Source organism: Heteronotia binoei, chromosome 2 (assembly GCF_032191835.1).
Source record: "Heteronotia binoei isolate CCM8104 ecotype False Entrance Well chromosome 2, APGP_CSIRO_Hbin_v1, whole genome shotgun sequence".
NCBI classification, from domain to species: domain Eukaryota; kingdom Metazoa; phylum Chordata; class Lepidosauria; order Squamata; family Gekkonidae; genus Heteronotia; species Heteronotia binoei.
The window spans coordinates 198,311,050-198,329,634 of NC_083224.1; positions in this window are offsets into that span (position 1 = coordinate 198,311,050).

An 18,585-nucleotide genomic window follows, 5' to 3' on the forward strand; every position below is an offset into this window, starting at 1 on the left:
ACCAGTTCCTCTAGAGGGCCAACGACAGGGCAGAGAGGCTGAGGCCTTCATAAGAACATCAAAAGAGTCCTGCTGGATCAGACCACTGGTCCATTTAGTCCAGCATCCTGTCTCTCACAGGGGTCAACCAGTTCCCTGGTGGGCCAACAACAGGGCAGAGAGGCTGAGGCCTTCCCCTGAGAAGAACATCAGAAAAGCCCTGCTGGATTAGACCAATAGTCCATCTAGTCCAGCACCCTGTCTCACACAGGGGCCAACCAGTTACTCTGGAGGGCCAACAACAGGGCATAAAGGCTGAGGACTTCACAAGAACATCAGAAGAGCCCTGCTGGATGAGACCAGTGGTCCATTTAGTCCAGCATCCTGTCTCTCACAGGGGTCAACCAGTTTCCTGGTGTGCCAACAACAGGGCAGAGAGGCTGAGGCCTTCTCCTGAGAAGAACATCAGAAAAACCCTGCTGGATTAGTCCATCTAGTCCAGCATCCTGTCTCACACAGGGGCCAACCAGTTCCTCTGGAGGGCCAACAACAGGGAATAAAGGCTGAGGCCTTCACAAGAACATCAGAAGAGTCCTGCTGGATCAGACCCGTGGTCCATCTAGTCCAGCATCCCTTCTTTTGGGGCTCATAGAATTGGATCTCCTGGTCCAATCCCTTTGAAACTTGGAGGGTGTTTTGGGGAGAGGCGCCGGATGCTGTGCTGCAAATTTGGTGCCTCTACCTCTAAAAGCAGCTCTCCCAGAGCCCCAGATACTCGCAGATCAATTCTCCATTATACCCTATGGGAATCGGTCTCCATAGAGTATTATAGAGATTCCAGCAGACATCTCCCCACCCCCAATTACCCTGAAGTGGGGGGAGGGCCTCCAAACCAGGGGATCTCCTGCCCTCACTGGGAATTGGCAACCCTAAGGAAAACCTCTCTTTGTCAGCTGGCTGCTCTCTGTGCATCATTTTAGAAACCTCTATCTCCCCCTAGTTAGTATCTCTTTTCTGAACTGAAATGTCCCAGAATGAAGGATAGGGACACCTTCTTTTGGGGCTCATAGAATTGGACCTCCTGGTCCAATCCTTTTTTTTTTTTGGCGGGGGGGGGGAGGAAATATCTGCTGGACACTCTATAATACTCTATGGAGACTGATTCCCATAAGGTACAATGGAGAATTGATACGGGGCTCTGGGAGAGCTGTTTTTAGAGGTAGAGAGGCACCAAATTTGCAGCATAGCATCCAGTGCCTCTCCCCAAAATACCCTTAAGAAGAAGAAGAAGATGATGATTATGATGATGATATTGGATTTATATCCCGCTCTCCACTCCGAGTCTCAGAGTGGTCAGAATCTCCTCTACCTTCCTCCCTCACAACAGACTCCCTGTGGGGTGGGAAGGTGCTCCAATTGACTAATCACTGCGGTCGCTATCTAAATCTCTGAATCTCAGACATTGGGTGCGATCACGCAAAGAATCTGGCACGGCAGTATCCCGGCTTCTAAAGAGCCAGTATTCTTCGATGCGTGTGGGGGCATTCACACCGCCCCTGCCCTGCTGCCATGAGAGGCACTGGCCCCACATACACACACACACACACACACACACACACACACACAAGAAGCATTCAGACTGCTCATGCATATGTGGGGCGGGTGCATCACGCGGCCAGCCGTTCAGACAGCCAGGAAACATACCCTACATGCCCTAGAGCAGCAGTCCTCAACCTTTTTGGCACTAGAGACCGGTTTTGTAGAAGGCAATTTTTCCACACACTGGGGGAGGGAGAATGGTTCCTAGATGATACAATTGTGCACTTTATTTCTCTTAGTTTGGTGTGGTGGGTAACTGTGTGGACTCTTTTCTGGAAGAACCGGGTTTGATTCCCCACTCCTCCACTTGCAGCTGCTGACATTGCCTTGGGTCAACCATAGCTCTCGTAGGAGTTGTCCTTAAAAGGGCAGCTTCTGGGAGAGCTCTCTCAGCCCCACCCACATCAGAGAGTGCCTGTTGTGGAGGAGGAAGATAAAGGAGATTGTGAGCCGCTCTGAGAGTCTGAGATTCGGAGTGGAGGGCGGGATATAAATTCAATGTTGTCTTCTTCTTCTTCCTCCTACATTGTTACATATAATTAAATAATTATACAACTGGTCCATGGTTGGAGACCCCTGGTTTAGAGTAAGGGTGGCCAAACTTCATAAAGCCACATAGAATAAATGCCAGATGTTGGAAAGCCACAAGACATGAATGTCAGATGTTTGAGAGCTGCAAGACAGGGAGGGAGGGAGAGGTCGAAAGAAAGCAACTTTAATTTTAAATGCATTCTCCAAGCTGCTGGTTGACTTGGCTTGGAGAAATGATTTAAAGAGAGACATGCCTTCTCCAAGCCAGCTGACGGGGCAGTGGGGGCTTCAAGAGCCACACGATATGTGTGAAACAGCCACGTGTGGCTACCGAGCCTCAGTCTGGCCACCCCTAGTTTAGAGATTTGCTACCGGGGAGTTTCTGGTAGCTACTTAATCTGTTCCAGGCTGTCCTAAAACGAGGTAGGTATGTGCAGATGTGTATGTGTGTGTGGTTGTGCATGATAGATCCGATGGGAGGCGTGGCTAGGTCGGGTCAAATATCTTGTGATTGTACACACAGTGTGTGTAGGGTTAGCGATTGTTGTGACCAGCCTAGGAGCTTTTGACCACCACTGGAAACAGGATGCTGGACTAAAATGAGCTTCATCTTAAGCCAACAGGGCTCATCTTATGTAGAAGCTTAACAATGACAATCATATTCACATTTTGGACAGACCAACTCTGTGTTGTGGGGAACCCAGGGGTTGCGTGCAAGCTGCTTCTAGAAGAAGAAGATATTAGATTTATATCCTGCCTTCCACTCCAAATCTCAGAGCGGCTCACAATCTTCTTTATCTTCCTCCCTCACAACAGACTCCCTATGAGGTAGGTAGGGCTGAGAGAGCTCTCCCAGAAGCTGCCCTTTCAAGGACAAAGGCTCAGAGCGGCCTACAATCTCCTTTCCCTTCCTTCCCCACAATAGACACCTTGTGAGGCAGGTGGGGCTGAGAGAGCTCTCCCAGAAGCTGCCCTTTCAAGGACAAAGGCTCAGAGCGGCCTACAATCTCCTTTCCCTTCCTTCCCCACAATAGACACCTTGTGAGGCAGGTGGGGCTGAGAGAGCTCTCCCAGAAGCTGCCCTTTCAAGGACAAAGGCTCAGAGCGGCCTACAATCTCCTTTCCCTTCCTTCCCCACAACAGACACCCTGTGAGGTGGGTGCGGCTGAGAGAGTTCTCCCAGAAGCTGCTCTTTCAAGGACAGAGTCTCAGAGCGGCCTACAATCTCCTTTCCCTTCCTCCCCCACAACAGACACCCTGTGAGGCGGATGGGGCTCAGAGAACTCTCCCAGAAGCTGCCCTTTCAAGGACAGAGGCTCAGAGCGGCCTACAATCTCCTTTCCCTTCCTTCCCCACAACGGACACCCTGTGAGGCGGATGGGGCTCAGAGAGCTCTCCCAGAACCTGCCCTTTCAAGGACAGACTCAGAGCGGCCTACAATCTCCTTTTCCTTCCTCCCCCACAACAGACACTCTGTGAGGTGGGTGCGTCTGAGAGAGTTCTCCCAGAAGCTGCCCTTTCAAAGACAGAGTCTCAGAGAGGCCTACAACCCCCTCCCCCACAACAGACACCCTGTGAGGTGGGTGGGGCTGAGAGGACTCTCACAGCAGCTGCCCTTTCAAGGACAACCTCTGCCAGAGCTATGGCTGACCCAAGGCCATTCCAGCAGCTGCAGGTGAAGGAGTGGAGAATCAAACCCATTTCTCCCAGATAAGAATCCAACCACTTCACCACCACACCCAACCGGCTCTTCTAGAGGCAGTATCTGGCTGCCCCCATGAACAGGAGCTAGCAGTAAAAACTGCAGTAAAAACTACAATTTATTTAGGAAATCTGCACACTGCTTCTCCACTGAAGCACTAAAAGCCAATTGGCAGTCAAGCAATTTAGTAAAACATATCACACAATAAAAACAAGTCAATGCAACCAGATAAATGGAATCGATACATAACCTGGACAAGTAGAATAAATTTTTTAAAAAATCAATAGAAACAAGCCAAGTCAAAAACACCCTGAGCCAAAACTTATATTTGGACCACAGGCCTCAGGTTAGGGGTAGGCCAGGAGATGGGCTCCTAAAAGAAAGCCAGGCGGATCTCAGACCAACCTCAAGGGGAAAGGAATTCCAAACAGGGCTTTTTTTGGTAGAAAAAGCCCAGCCAGAACTCAGTTGTATATTAGGCCACACCCCCTGGTGTCACCATGGTTTAACATAGGGCATTTTGTAGAAAAAGCCCAGTAGGAATTCATTTTCATATTTAGTTATTTATTTATTTATGTGGATTTGTATTCCATTCTTTCCCATATTAAGCCACACTCCCTGACACCCGGAACTGCGTTCCTGGGCGTTCCTGCTAAAAAAAACCCCTGCAGATTCTAAAAGTTAAGGTGCTACCACTAAAAAGGTCCTGTCTCTGGTCATCATAACAATAATAATAAAATTTTATTTATATCCCACCCTCCCCGCCTAGGCAGGCTCAGGGCGGCTAACAACATGTCCATATAATAATTATACAAAATTTTTAAAATCAACGTTAGTCTTAAAACCATTCTAGTTTACAATTAACAATAAACTAACAATAACAATAGGCATTTCTGGCGCTATTCTGTCAGTTAGCATGATGGCGAAAGTCACTTAGGCGAAAGTCACTTCGGCGAATCCATCAGTCCTTCAATCAGCAATCCGCAGAGGCCATCCTGAAAAGGATGGTCTTGCAGGCCCTGCGGAATTGCTCAAGGCTCGTCATCCACCTTCCCACACTGGTAGGAACAGAGAGCAGGAATTGAGAAGAAGGGGTTAATGGGAGGGCTGGGCAATAATGGAAGGAGGCCGGCCTTGAAGCAGGCGGGCACTAAGCCACTTGAACCTCCATGTTCAAAGGCAGTGTATCCGTACAGCTGGAGGACACAGCAGCTCCATCAAACATTACTGCCCTTTCTATGACATGAACTTTGGACATTGTCCCCCCCCCCACACACGCAAAGACCCACACACACACACACAGAGAGACCTACCCCCCCCTCATACACACACACATCCTGTTTAATACCATGTCAACAGAGCTCTCTTTGCAAACGACGTTCTATTTCCAGAAATGTTTCGGCACACTGGCCAGCGTTCAAAGGAGGGTACCATCTGGAGTTTGTTTTTCACTCGGGTGTCATAACTTGGCCCAAATGCTGCGTGGGGCTGAAAGGGGGAGGTGACGATGGCACCGGGCCAGTTGCTGAGAGAGCGCCTGACGGCCTGCTGCCTTTTGGATTCTGCTTCCGAAGTGTTATGCATGTGGACTCAAGGGAAGACTTTGGAGGTTTTCACCTGGCTCACTGGAGCCATACGGACTGAGCTTGGGGACTTGGGAACAAAGGATTTCACCCAAAGGGCGATTAACATGTGGAATTCACTGCCACAGGTGGCTACCAGCATAGCCAGCTTCAAGAGGGGGTTGGATAAAAATATGGAGCAGGGGTCCATCAGTGGCTATTAGCCACAGTGTGTATATATATGTGTGTGTGTGTGTGTGTATGTGTGTATATATATATATATGTGTGTGTGTGTCACACAGTGGCCAATGTATGTTTGTGTGTATGTGTATGTGTATGTGTGTATGTGTGTGTGTGTGTGTGTGTATATATAGATATACACACACACACACACACACACATACACACAAACATACATTGGCCACTGTGTGACACAGAGTGTTGGACTGGATGGGCCATTGGCCTGATCCAACATGGCTTCTCTTATGTGACACAGAGTGTTGGACTGGAGGGGCCATTGGCCTGATCCAACATGGCTTCTCTTATGTTCTTATCTGACCCAGAGGGTTGGACTGGATGGGCCATTGGCCTGATCCAACATGGCTTCTCTTATGTTCTTATCTGACCCAGAGGGTTGGACAGGATGGGCCATTGGCCTGATCCAACATGGCTTCTCTTATGTTCTTATCTGACCCAGAGGGTTGGACTGGATGGGCCATTGGCCTGATCCAGCAGGGCTTATCTTATGTTCTTCTGTGACACAGAGTGTTGGACTGGAGGGGCCATTGGCCTGATCCAACATGGCTTCTCTTATGGGACACAGAGGGTTGGACTGGATGGGCCACTGGCCTGATCCAACATGGCTTCTCTTATGTTCTTATCTGACCCAGAGGGTTGGACTGGATGGGCCATTGGCCTGATCCAACATGGCTTCTCTTATGTTCTTAAAGGGCTGCAGGATTCAAATCCCCGCAGCCCAGAACCAATCACAAGCCCCTGCCGGTTTGAATGACCCAATAACGTCCTTCTGCGGGAACTCAGAGATGGATATAAGTTTGGCCCGTGGGCCCCAATGCCAGTCTTGTAATGTCACCTTATACTATGTCACTTCTATTAAAAGAGCTTGTAATCACTTAATCTGAGACTCTGCCATGCATAGAACCCACTATATCAGGGGTGTCGAACTCGTTCGTTATGAGGGCTGGATCTGACATAAATGAGACCTTGAAGGGTTGAGCCATGTTGGGCTGGGCCATGTTTTAAATTATATATATATATTTAAAACTTAGAAACATGCTTAAAACATTAGCGCTGATTGGTCTTAAATGTGCTTTCTTTGTAGGAAGCGAGAGAGAGGGAGAAGGAAGCAGAGGACAGCCAGTTGTTCAGGGGCCTGATAGGAGTCCTCCGGGGGCCTCATTCGGCCCCCGAGCTGCATGTTTGACACCCCTGCACTATATTATAGCAGACAAGACCCGTTTTGCTATCGCAGCAGCGATTCGCTTCTTGACTCCCACCACCGACTCGTAAATGGCTGGTAGGGGGAAACTTCAGAGAGGGGGGGGTCTGCTCTGCAAGACAGGTTAAGTTTTAATATCTTTCTGATGGTTCCCCCTCTTCCTACCTACCTTGTCCATTGAATAGTAGGTGCAGCTGCATAACAATCCCTGGATTAGGAGAGCGGGCAGCCAGCCAGCCACCAGGGGCTTTGCCACGCCCCCAGCAGCCCTCATTAACCCCTGGAGAAGCCCACACCACCCTTTCTCCACTTCTGATGTGATTTTGGGTGGTGGGTGGCTTGCTGGCCTTTTGACTGGGGGGGAGGCGGCCCAGGTGAGCTCCAGGTGAGCGAGGCCTGATTGGGCTGGCTGGATCTCTAGCCAGCCCAAGCAGGCCTCGCTTGCCCGGGGCTCTCCTTTCTTTTGGCTGGGGGGGCAGTATATGCTAATGAGTTATCCTAATGAGCTCCACCACCTATTTTTCTACAAAAAGACCCCTGGTAAAGATTATCACGTTAGATTCCCCATTGCCCTAAGGAGGGCAACTCACGTTTCAGGCTGCAGGCCAAAGCGGGGGGTATCAGCTGCTGTGTGCCATTCCCAGCTATAACTGGGCAGCAGGAGCTGAGGGAACGGGGGCCCAGAATCTGACAGATTGCTAGAGGTAGCGTAGGGGTCCGCTACTGAGTAGTGTTGTTTTAGAAAGAGGGTGGGACCAACAGAAGTTCTGATCGGCCATTGGAGATCTGACAGAGTTCCCTCTAAGCTGAGTCAGTGGGAGCCAGCTTGCAATCTTTTAGCCTCCGGCTCACATGCTTTTGTTTTCGCTCAGGAAAAATGGCAGAGGCTCTTCCGCTGAGCTTCCCCAAACTGAAAAGCAACTCAGGGAACTACATAGTCCTTTTAATGGGAGATGCTGGGGACTGAACCTGGGACATTCCACATGCCAAGCAGATGCTCTACCACTGAGCCACCATCCCTCCATCTCCATCACCTACTGCCTGGGCCCTTTTTAGCTGGAGATGCCAGGGATTGAACCTGGGACCTTCTGCTTCCTGAGTAGATGCTCTACCACTGAGCCACCGCCCCTCCATCTCCTTCACCTACTGCCTGGACCCTTTTGAGTTGGAGATGCCGGGGATTGAACCTGGGACATTTTGCATGCCAAGCAGATGCTCTACCATTGAGCCACCATCCCTCCCATCTCCATCACCTACTGCCTGGACCCTTTTGAGTTGGAGATGCCGGGGATTGAACCTGGGACCTTCTGCTTCCCAAGCAGATGCTCTACCACTGAGCCACCGTCCCTCCATCTCCATCTCCTACTGCCTGGACCCTTTTGAGTTGGAGATGCCGGGGATTGAACCTGGGACCTTCTGCTTCCCAAGCCAAGCAGATGCTCTACCACTGAGCCACAATATCTCCCAAGACACCTCCTTCAATTATTCTGAGCTTCTTCCCTTCCAGACGGTACCTATCTTCGGATCATGTTCTGGATGGTTTCGGTGCTCTCAGCCTGGAGGAGGTGGGCAGGATCCTCTTATCTGCATGCCCAACAACTTGCAATTTGGACCCATGCCCTTCCTGGCTGATTAAATCCTACCAGAGGGAGCTTAGATATCCTGTACGGGATATCATAAATAGATCTCTGAGGGAGGGGCACTTTCCAACACCGCTTAAAGAGGCGGTGGACCGCCCCCTCTTGAAAAAAACAACATTAGACCCGGCCGAATTGGCACACTACCGGCCGGTCTCAAACTTGCCCTTTTTGGGCAAACTTATCAAGAGGGCAATGGCGATGCAGCTACAAAGTTTCCTGGAGGATGCTTCCATCCTTGATCCCCTTCAGTCCGGCTTTCGCCCGGGCCATGAGACGGAGACGGTGTTGGTTGCCCTGGTAGATGACCTTCAAAGGCATCTGGACCGGGGCAGCTCGGCGGTGCTGATGTTGTTGGACCTGTCGGCTACTGACCTGCTGCCTCGCCGACGCGGGGATCCAGGGGTTGGCCTTACAATGGCTTTCCTCTTTCCTTGAGGGTCGGGGGCAAAGGGTCACGATTGGGGGTGAGCTGTCCCGGAGACACATGCTTGATTGCGGAGTGCCTCAGGGAGTGGTTCTCTCCCCGATGTTATTTAACATCTATATGCGCCCCCTTGCCCAGATTGCCCGAAGGTATGGGCTGGGTTGTCACCAGTACGCTGATGACAGCCAGCTCTATTTGCTTATGGACAGCCGGCCGGCCTGCGTCCCAGAAAACTTGGACCGGGCGTTACAAGCCGTGGCGGCTCAGGCTGAGCTGGCTGAAGCTAAATCCGGTGAAGACAGAGGTCTTTTGCTTGGGTCGTCGTGGTCCGGGAGGGGAAATCCCCCTGCCAGTTTCTGATGGTGCTCCACTGACAGCGGCGCACAAGGTCAAGAGTTTGGGGGTACTATTGGAGCCTTCCTTAACGATGGAGGCTCAGATAGCAGCCACTGCTAAATCCGCATTTTTTCATCTTAGGCGGGCGAGGCAGCTGGCTCCTTTCCTGGAGCGCGACGACCTAGCAATGGTGATCCATGCAACGGTCACCTTGAGGTTGGACTACTGTAATGCCCTCTACATGGGGCTGCCCTTGTGCCGAACCCGGAAGTTGCAGTTAGTGCAGAATGCTGCGGCCCGGTTGTTATTGGGGCTCCCAAGATGGGAGCACATTCAGCCAGGGCTCCGGACTCTGCACTGGCTGCCAATAATATACCGAGTTCGGTACAAGGTGCTGGTTATTACCTTCAAAGCCCTATATGGCCTAGGACCTGCCTACCTTAGGGACCGTCTCTCCCCACATGTTCCCCAGAGAGTACTGTGATCGGGATCTCAAAATCTGCTTGTTATCCCCAGGCCATAGGAGGCCCCCACCTGCAATCCACTAGGGACAGGGCCTTCTCCTTTCTAGTGGAACCTTTCTAGTGGAACCAACTGCCGGAAGAGGTGAGGGCCCTGTGGGACCTTGGTCAGTTCCACGGGGCCTGTAAGACAGCCCTCTTCCGGCTGGCTTATAATTAACTGGCATTGGAAGCTGAGTGTAGTTCTGATAGACCGCCGTTATATGTTTTATATGTTTTATTATTCTACTGTTTTAACTGTGTACGATGTTTTAAATTCAAATTATGTTAGATTTTTATGTGTTGTGAGCCGCCCTGAGCCGCTTCGGTGGGATCGGCGGGATATAAATAAACTTGAACTTGAACTTGTGCTGCCCAAGTGTCTGTGTTTCTTGTTGGGTTTCATTTTTCTGGCCATCTGAAGTTTAAATTGCGTGGGGTTTTTTTGTTATAATGAAAAATATCAATAAATTACTTTGGAAAAGCCTGACCACAAGCACTTCCCCACCCCATAACACCCCTGGTTTTGCTTTAAAAAGGTAAAGGTAGTCCCTTGTGCAAGCACCAGTCGTTTCCGACTGTGGGGTGATGTCGCATCACAGCGTTTTCAAAGACTTTTTTTTTATGGGGTGGAAGAAAGAGCCCCGTGGTGCAGAGTGATAAAGCTGCAGGACTGCAAACTCTCTGCTCGCAACCTGAGTTCGATCCCAGTGGAAGCTGGGTTCAGGTAGCTGGCTCAAGGTTGACTCAGCCTTCCATCATTCCGAAGTCGGTAAAATGAGTACCCAGCTTGCTTGGGGGAAAGTGTAGGTGACTGGGGAAGGCAATGGCAAACCACCCCGTTAAAAGTCTGCCGTGAAAATGTCGTGATGCGCCGTCACTCCAGAATCGGAAACAACTCCGGTATTTAAGAGCTGTGGAAGAAGGCCGTCGCCTTCAGAATAGCAGCAACTTAATAGTCTGTTTTCTGTTTTAACTGTTTTAATTATTATTTTATTACCGAATGTGTATTTTCAATACTTATTCATTTTATTGTTTCTGGGATTTTATGCTGTAAGCCGCCCTGAGCCTGCTTCGGCGGGGAGGGAGGGGTATAAATCAAATAAATAATAATAATAACTGTTGTTTGCAGTTATCCTTTATCTTTTTTTGCCATTGTCTTCCCCAGTCCTCTACACTTTCTCCCCAGCAAGCTGGGGCTCATTTTACCGCCCTCATAAGAACATAAGAGAAGCCATGTTGGATCAGGCCAACGGCCCATCCAGTCCAACACTTTGTGTCACACAGTGGCAAAATTTTTTATATATACACACACACTGTGGCTAATAGCCACTGATGGACCTGTGCTCCATATTTTTATCTAAACCCCTCTTGAAGGTGGCTATGCTTGTAGCTGCCACCACCTCCTGTGGCAGTGAATTCCACGTTAATCACCCTTTGGGTGAAGAAGGACGGAAGGCTGAGTCAACCTCGAGCCGGCTACCTGAACTCACCTTCCGCAGGGATCGAACTCAGGTCGTAAGCGCAGAGCTTGGACTGCAGTACTGCAGCTTTACCGCTCTGTGCCACGGGGCTCTCTCTGGTTTTGCTTACTTGAGAGCAAAATATCATCTCGCTTCCAGCATCTGCATCATGTGGTGTTGAGTGGGAGCCACCACACACAAGCAAGAGGGCCCCGCTCTGCTGACTGTACACACCTAAACACCCCCCACACACACACACACACAATCAGTGCATCAAAATAGACTGGAACATCAACACAGCAGACCGTGCTTGGAAAAAAGTCTGTTTTAATTGTATCGCTGGAAGAAAGGGGGGGGGGGGGGAAGGCTAGCACGTTCATGCTCCAGAATGCAAAAAGCCAACCGGCTCTGAAAAGCTGCAGTTCGGTCTTAGATCGATTCCCCACTAGCCTTATCCCGCTCTCCCGCTCCTCTTCTCCGCGGGGCTTCCATCGGGGCTGCAACTCGCTTTGCCTTTTTCGTGCAGCAAACAGAAACCTGTTTTTAGAGGATCTTGTTTGCTGCGCGAAAGAGGCGGAGCGAGTTGCAGCCCCCGGGGCAGATAAGTGTGAAATCCGACGGAAGCCCTGTGGAAAAGAGGAGCATGAGGGCAGCGTAAGGCTAGCGGGGAATCGGTTTTTTTGTCTTTTTGTCTCCGCTTGCTGAATGGGCTTCTCCTGTCTTTGGAGACCCTCGCTCAGGCCTCGGGGTGGGGGAGGAGGGCGTGAAGAGAGGAGGGGCGAGTGAGGGGCCGCTGACCCCTGTAGACATCAAGAGGGCCTGATCGGGCGCCATTCCCCGTTTGCGTTTCAACAGCTTCGGCAGGAATGCTCCGGCAGCGGGCAAGAGAAACGCTTCGTGTGCTGCAGTAGATTTCCTCCACCGATTCGGATAGAATGTTTTGTAATTCTCTGTGTGTGTGTGTGCCAGCCAGGCCCATAGCTAAACCAGGGGCCCCTGGGACCTGGCCCCCCGACAGTTTTTGGGGAGCCCTCACACCCCATCCCATGGCTGCCCCTCTCCCTCCCACTCCAGTGCAATTTAATTGCACAAGAGAGGCCCCCAAAAGCAGCCACTGCCTGCCCTGTGCCGTTTAAAGGGTGAGCTAATCGTCTTTATTGGCTGGCTCTAAATCACACGGAGGGGGGGGGGAGGAAGAGGAGTGGCCCCCAGCCTCTCCAGCTTCCTGCTCCCCCCCCCATGGCCCTGTCCCCCATGGCCCCCTCCTCCCATGGCCCTTAGCTACGGGGCTGCTACCAGCCCCCTCCCACAGTGTTGCTAACAACAGGGTGCAAAGTGCAGAGACCCAATGCGGGGTGGGAGGCAGAACAGAGCGTGGGGAAAGATTCGTGCATCTTGAGAAGATCGCAGCTGTGCAAGAGCAGGGGTCGGGGGATCTGAGCTTGCCGGCATGCTCTCGGAGGGGGAAGGAAGAAGGTAGCTCCCGAACTCGGGCTGAACACGGAACCTGGGCTGGGTGGCGACCAGGGCCTCCTAGGCCTTGAAGCAATGATATGCTTTGGGTGTGAGAGCTGAGGGGCCCTCTGGTGCGATGTCACCTGCTGGTAGCGGGCTGGTTGGGAAGATCAGGCTGGGAAAACAGCCCTGGAGAGACAGGCAAGCTAAAAAAAGAGAGGGAGAAAGAGACGATGGTGGCAGGAGGGAGCAGGCCAAAACTGTGTCTGAAAAGGAGGGAGAGAAGCAGAGAGGAGGAATGTTAGACGGTGAAGGGAGAGGGCTAGGAGCTGGGAGTTTTTTTTAGGGGGAGGGGCTGACAGAGGAAGAGGCTATACAGAAGAAGTGCGCTATTCCCTCCGATTTTCATGGAATGCAGAAGACGGTGAGCAAGAATCGTGGCTTCCAAGTTAGAGAATCGAAATCCAAGGGCCCAAATAACAGCATTCGGTCTGACTGTAGAAGAGTTCAAAAACTTCAGCATGCGTAGTATCCCAAGGATTCCACGAAGCTAGGCTGGAAAAAGTGGTTCCGCCAAAGGAATGGAAACCACATGCGTGCCACGATGCTACCGATGAGCTCCATCATCCCCGCTCCCTGGTTACTGGCCAGTCGGGACTTTTCACCCAACATAACCACCAGAAGAAAGCGATGCCTGTTTGGAAGTTCTGAAGGATAGCAAATTGTGATAAGTTCTGCACGCCTCGCTAAACTGAATTTGAAGAACTCAAGTGAAAGGCCCGGAAGAAGCCAAGAGGCGGGCGAATTGCGGATAACCTCTCCCTATGGATATCACGCTAACTTCAATCCACTGTGTTGAATCTACGGACTTCACCACTCACCAGTGGATTGAGTACGGAAAACGGCCTATTCTATCAAAGATTTCAGGTTTTCATGGCTGGTAACATCATTAGGGTTTGTAGAATCTTTCGGGATCAAGTGCCGTGTTCTACTGGAGAAAGTTTTCCTTCCAGACGTTTCGTTCTCAGCTGCGGAGAACATCCTCAGTGGCGTTGCAGCCGGAGCAGGCGCTCAGACCTTCTTGGCTGCTGTGCATTGAGTGATGCACAATGCACAGCAGCCAAGAAGGTCTGAGCGCCTGCTCCGGCTGCAACGCCACTGAGGATGTTCTCCGCAGCTGAGAACGAAACGTCTGGAAGGAAAACTTTCTCCAGTAGAACACGGCACTTGATCCCGAAAGATTCTACAAACCCTAATGGTCTATTCTATGTTCATGCCGAAAAGACATGGTCAACATTTCCAAGGATGTTTTTGTGAGAAAATGTCAGCCAGGTTGCTACAAGCCGTGGAAGGCAGGAATAGATGTGACCAGGGTTTTTTTTGTATCAGGAACTCCTTTACGTATTAGGCCACGCACCCCTGATGTAGCCAATCCTTCAAGAGCTTACAGAGCTCTTAATACAGGACCTAATGTAAGCTCTTGGAGGATTGGCTACATCAGGGGTGTGTGGCCGAATACGTAAAGGGGTTCCTGCTACAAAAAAAAACAAAACCCTGGATGTGAGCAGGGGTGGAATTCTAGCAGGAGCTCTTTTGGATATTAGGCCACACACCCCTGATGTAGCCAATCCTCCCAGAGCTTACAAGGCTCTTTTTTGTAAGCTCTTGGAGGATTGGCTACATCAGGGGTGTGTGGCCTAATACGTAAAGGAGTTCCTGCTACAAAAAAAACCCCTGAATGTGAGCAGGGGTGGAATTCTAGCAGGAGCTCCTTTGCATATTAGGCCACACACCCCTGATGTAGCCAATCCTCCCAGAGCTTACAAGGCTCTTTTTTGTAAGCTCTTGGAGGATTGGCTACATCAGGGGTGTGTGGCCTAATACGTAAAGGAGTTCCTGCTACAAAAAAACCCCCTGGATGTGAGCAGGGGTGGAATTCTAGCAGGAGCTCCTTTGCATATTAGGCCACACACCCCTGATGTAGCCAATCCTCCCAGAACTTACAAGGCTCTTTTTTGTAAGCAATTAGAGGACTGGCTACATCAGGGGTGTGTGACCTAATATGCAAAGGAGCTCCTGCTAGAATCCCACCCCTGGATGTGACCATCACTGACCATGGCTTTTCAACATCAGAGACAGCTGACTTCTTCAAAGGAGACCTCCTCCCAAAAAGTTGGGAAGCGACATCTTGAGGAAAAAGGACCAGAAGAAGAATGCAAAACGGACAAAGACACGGATGAGAACGGGAACTTGCCCAAGCACCGCACTGGAACCAATCATGTCTGCCTGGAAGCGCCCCAAAAGGTGAGCCAACGGGAAGCCTTCCCCGAGGAAGAGCGGCTTTCAGCACAGCCTGAGATGGCACAGCCTCCTGTCGGGCCGGCTAGAGAGCCAAAGCGCCAAGATGGCCAAGGACTGGCACTTTCAGAATACGCAGATTTCTCAACGTTTGAAGAACCGAAAAAACCCCGTGAAATGAGATGAAGAGGAAGAGGAGTCTGAAGCGGCTGTTTTTGGATCTGTTTCTCACTCCGTGACTTCCGCTCTGGCCCAGTTAGCTCTGAAACAAAGTCCACTCTCCTGCCTTCGTTCTGGCTCCCCATTGTGTTCTGCGGGGCTTTTATTTTATTTTGCAGCAGCAAAATAACTCCTTTGCATAATAGGCCACACCCCTCTTGTGTAGCCAATCCTCCAAGAGCTTCCAGGGCTCTTAGTCCAGGGCCTACTGTAAGCTCCAGGAGGACTGGCTATATCAGGGAGGTGTGGCCTAATATGCAAAGGAGTTCCTGCTACAAAAAAAAGGCCTGGATCCACCCCCACAGCTGTGCTGATGCTCTGGAGTGCAATGTCCTTGTACCCTTTTGAACAGGGCTTTTTTTTTTTGTATCAGAAGCTCCTTTGCATATTAGGCCACACCTCCCTGATGGAGCCAATCCTCCAAAAGCTTCCAGGGCTCTTAGTATAGGGTCTACTGTAAGCTCCAGAAGGACTGGCTATATCAGGGAGGTGTGGCCTAATATGCAAAGGAGTTCCTGCTACGAAAAAGGCCTCGATCCACCCCCACAGCTATGCTGATGCTCTGGAGTGCAGTGTCCTTGTACCCTTTTGAACAGGGCTTTTTTTTTGTATCAGAAGCTCCTTTGCATATTAGGCCACACCTCCCCGATGGAGCCAATCCTCCAAGAGCTTCCAGGGCTCTTAGTCCAGGGCCTACTGTAAGCTCCAGGAGGACTGGCTATATCAGGGAGGTGTGGCCTAATATGCAAAGGAGTTCCTGCTACAAAAAAAAAGGCCTCGATCCACCCCCACAGCTATGCTGATGCTCTGGAGTGCAATGTCCTTGTACCCTTTTGAACAGGGCTTTTTTTTTTGTATCAGAAGCTCCTTTGCATATTAGGCCACACCTCCCTGATGGAGCCAATCCTCCAAGAGCTTCCAGGGCTCTTAGTACAGGGCCTACTGTAAGCTCCAGGACTGGCCACATTGCGGGGGGGCGTGTGGCCTAATATGCAAAGGAGCTCCTCCTACAAAATAACCCCTGGTGTCTTGGTTGTTCAGACTTGTGAACCCACTGACTTCCTGCCGGCTGAGGTGCTGACTGTACATAGCTATGCTAAAGAAGCCAACGGCATGGACAGCGGGGAAGCCTCCGGGATGAAAGCCAGGGCCACAGCAAAAGCGGGAATGAATAGGAACTTGCAAAAATGGCAAAGGAGCACGTAAGGTCAGTGAAAGGCAGGAGTCAAAGGGGCGCCCCAGCCTCTGGGCAAGATCCCATGTCGTCATCCCCTATTGATTCCCGGACAAGGGTTTTTTTGTAGTGGGAACTCCTTTGCATATTAGGCCAAACCCCCTGCTGTAGCCAACCCTCCTGGAGCTTACAGGGCTCTCAGTACAGGGCCTGCTGTAAGCTCCAGGAGGACTGGCTACATCAGGGGTGTGTGGCCTAATAGGCAACGGAGGTCCTGCTAGAATCCCTTACAGGGCTCTCAGTACAGGGCCTGCTGTAAGCTCCAGGAGGATTGGCTACATCAGGGGGGTGTGGCCTAATAGGCAAAGGAGGTCCTGCTAGAATTCCTTACAGGGCTGTTCGTACAGGGCCTGCTGTAAGCTCCAGGAGGATTGGCTGCATCAGGGGTGTGTGGCCTAATAGGCAAAGGAGCTCCTGCTAGAATTCCTTACAGGGCTCTTCTCACAGGGCCTGCTATAAGTTCCAGGAGGATTGGCTACATCAGGGGGGTGTGGCCTAATAGGCAAAGGAGGTCCTGCTAGAATCCCTTACAGGGCTCTTCGTACAGGGCCTACTGGAAGCTCCAGGAGGATTGGCTGCATCAGGGGGGTGTGGCCTAATAGGCAAAGGAGGTCCTGCTAGAATTCCTTACAGGGCTCTTCGTACAGGGCCTACTGAAAGCTCCAGGAGGACTGGCTACATCGGGTGTGTGGCCTAATAGGCAAAGGAGGTCCTGCTAGAATTCCTTACAGGGCTCTTCGTACAGGGCCTACTGAAAGCTCCGGGAGGATTGGCTACATCAGGGGGGAGTGGCCTAATAGGCAAAGGAGGTCCTGCTAGAATTCCTTACAGGGCTCTTCTCGCAGGGCCTACTGGAAGCTCCAGGAGGATTGGCTACATCAGGGGGGAGTGGCCTAATAAGCAAAGGAGGTCCTGCTAGAATTCCTTACAGGGCTCTTTGTACAGGGCCTGCTGTAAGCTCCAGGAGGATTGGCTACATCAGGGGTGTGTGGCCTAATAGGCAATGGAGGTCCTGCTAGAATCCCTTACAGGGCTCTTTGTACAGGGCCTGCTGTAAGCTCCAGGAGGATTGGCTACATCAGGGGTGTGTGGCCTAATAGGCAATGGAGGTCCTGCTAGAATCTCTTACAGGGCTCTTCGTACTGGGCCTGCTGTAAGCTCCAGGAGGATTGGCTGCATCAGGGGGGTGTGGCCTAATAGGCAAAGGAGCTCCTGCTAGAATCCCTTACAGGGCTCTTCGTACAGGGCCTGCTGTAAGCTCCAGGAGGATTGGCTACATCAGGGGGGTGTGGCCTAATAGGCAAAGGAGGTCCTGCTAGAATTCCTTACAGGGCTCTTCGTACAGGGCCTGCTGGAAGCTCCATGAGGATTGGCTACATCAGGGGTGTGTGGCCTAATAGGCAAAGGAGGTCCTGCTAGAATTCCTTACAGGGCTGTTCGTACAGGGCCTGCTGTAAGCTCCAGGAGGATTGGCTGCATCAGGGGTGTGTGGCCTAATAGGCAAAGGAGCTCCTGCTAGAATTCCTTACAGGGCTCTTCTCACAGGGCCTGCTGTAAGTTCCAGGAGGATTGGCTACATCAGGGGTGTGTGGCCTAATAGGCAAAGATGCTCCTGCTACACAAAAAAGCCCCGGTCCCAGGGATGTCAGAGCAGCTACCGACCACGAAAGAGGCAGCCGTGCTAAAAAGCTAACCACGAAAGCGCAAGCTCACGGCCAATCACTGCGGAAAGTATTACGCATTCTTAGAAAACCAGACTAAACTGCTTATAAGGATATAAAAATCACAACAGCCGCATGTAAACGCTGCACCCAGACCGTCTCGTATCTAACAATGCAGACTGGAACAGACAAGACATAATGTAGTTCAAATATAAGCCGAGGCTTAAAGATAGTACACCTGAGCTTGTTAATATGCAGGAGCCCAGCTCTACCTTCTTAGGCTCCTACAGATGTTGTAGAATCCAGTCCCGATAATCCAATGAGGAATCGCCACTTCCAGGGCCGACGCGTGGGAGTAGGCCAACTAGGCGGCGGCCTCGGGCACCACCTAGCCTAGGGGCGCCACAAGGCGCCCCCTCTCCGCATGCACGCTGGTCCTGGGGGGGGGGTGTAGTGTGGTTTGGCCTCGGGCGCAGGAAAGCCCGAGTGATGCACAAGCGCTGGCGTCACTCAGAATGCCCGG